This window comes from Cricetulus griseus, chromosome 6 (assembly GCF_003668045.3).
Source record: "Cricetulus griseus strain 17A/GY chromosome 6, alternate assembly CriGri-PICRH-1.0, whole genome shotgun sequence".
Taxonomy (NCBI): domain Eukaryota; kingdom Metazoa; phylum Chordata; class Mammalia; order Rodentia; family Cricetidae; genus Cricetulus; species Cricetulus griseus.
In genome coordinates, this window is record NC_048599.1 from 146,658,563 (window position 1) to 146,660,488 (window position 1,926).

Here is a 1,926-nt window from a genome sequence, read left to right on the forward strand (position 1 = left end):
GGTCACTGGGGGATCCCACCCAAGAAGCCTTGCCTCAAAGGCAGAGTGCTGCAAGCAAGAGGTGTCTCTCCTGGAGAGGGACCTGAAGGGCTGGCAGCTATTCCAGGAGGCATGTCACTTCCCATTTGACTCTCTACCGCTTGACTCAGTCCCCAGGGAGGGTACCACAGTGAGCAGTAAGCCTCTGACCGTGGAGGCGTAGATCTGCCTATTGCCTGTTTGCCCTTGAGAAAATGATCTGACCTCTCTGAGTTTGTTTCTATAAAATACTGTATCTATAAAATACTGTTTTCAAAAGGCAAGAAAACTTACAAAAATATCTGCAGTAGTGCTCTCTAGTTTCTGGGATCATGGCAACTTTTCTTTCTGCCCAGCCACTACTCTTACAGCTTTTCTATGAGTGTTTCTCATCTACGTAGAACCTCCAAGTTAAAGGCATGAATCACAAGTGTTCCCACTTCCCATCATTCTCTGCGGGTCACCTGTGGACATGACACTGTGGTCACTGAGCAGATATTGTCCAGGCCAACTGCTTGCTTCCTGGCCACTGTGGGGCTGGCATTGTCCTGCAGAGTTGGCCCTCAGGCTCGGTGAAGGACCCATCGCCTTCCAAGGACTGATAAAAATGCAACCTTGTTGTGGCTGGTGGTGTCATTGGAGGGAAACCTGGTGGAAGGGAGGGGAACTGGACACCAAAGATGGGGCTTGCAATGCCAGCAATTGCCATGGTTGCTCTGGCCTGAGCATCCCCACCTGTAAATGGGCACAAGCCTGTTCACCTCAGTGGGGATCGTGAGGATCCAATGAAACAGGATTTGCCAGCAGCTTGCCTCCCTGACCCCTGAATCACCCAGAAGAGATAAGTGCAGGGCTTCTCTGTGAGATAAATGATCTGTTTAAACCATTGTCTCATCCTCTGCTAACAGGCCAAGGGCCCTGCAGGTGCACAACAGCTCAGCATTTGATGTTTTCTGTGTTCTGGCCAGCTGGCCTGTCCATGTTTTGGCTGGTCCAGTTTTTCTGCCTTCTCCTCCAGCCTTTGGTCACCCAGCCCCCTGCTTGCAGCCAGCCAAGACACATCCTATCCCTCCAAGGCTGTTCTCTCCTCCACACCCAGATCTTCTCCATTTTAAAGCATTTCAGGCTGGCTAAAGCTCACTTCTTCAGTGAAGCCCTCCCTGATTTGTCCAAGGGAGTCTATGCTATCCCCTTCATTCTACTTTTAGTGATAATGCTCTACTATCACGCTGGATTCTCTCAGCAACTAGGAGTTTTAGGAGAGTGGGGTTCATGGCTCACTATTTCCCTGGGAGGGTCTAGGCATAGATGATACACACAGCTGCCCATCATGCTTTGCTGGAAGCGCAGTGCCTCTCAACTGTGTGAGGACATCTCTTCCCATCAGAGGTGCACCATTAAAGGTGTGGGGATGTGGCTGAGCAGAGCACTTGCCCATCTCATTCAGGAAGCCCTGGCCCAGCACCTCATGGAACCAGGCAGGGGACACACGCCGATATTCCAGCACTTTCGAGCTACAGGCAGGAGAATCAGGAATTCAACATCAACTTGACTCTAGAGTGAGTTTGAAACCAGTCTGCCTACCTGAGACTGAAGGGAGGGGGGACGGGAAGAAGGGAGGCAGGGATGGGAGAAGGGAGGGAGATGCATGGATGGGGGAACAGTGGTCCCTAGCAGTGTAGCAATCCCCCTTGCTGGGCACTCTGTGAGCAGTCACGAAGGTGCTGTGTGCTGGACACCAGCTCTCGATTGGCATGACAAGATCTTTACTTGCCCTGGGTGTGCTCCTGTCTGTTGGGAAACTGGGCTACTAGGTTTAGGTAAAAGTGGGGAGCTGGAAGGGATATGAGGATCCTGGAGAAATACCCAGGATCCTCTGTGACTGTAGCCTCACCAGGGACAGGAAGC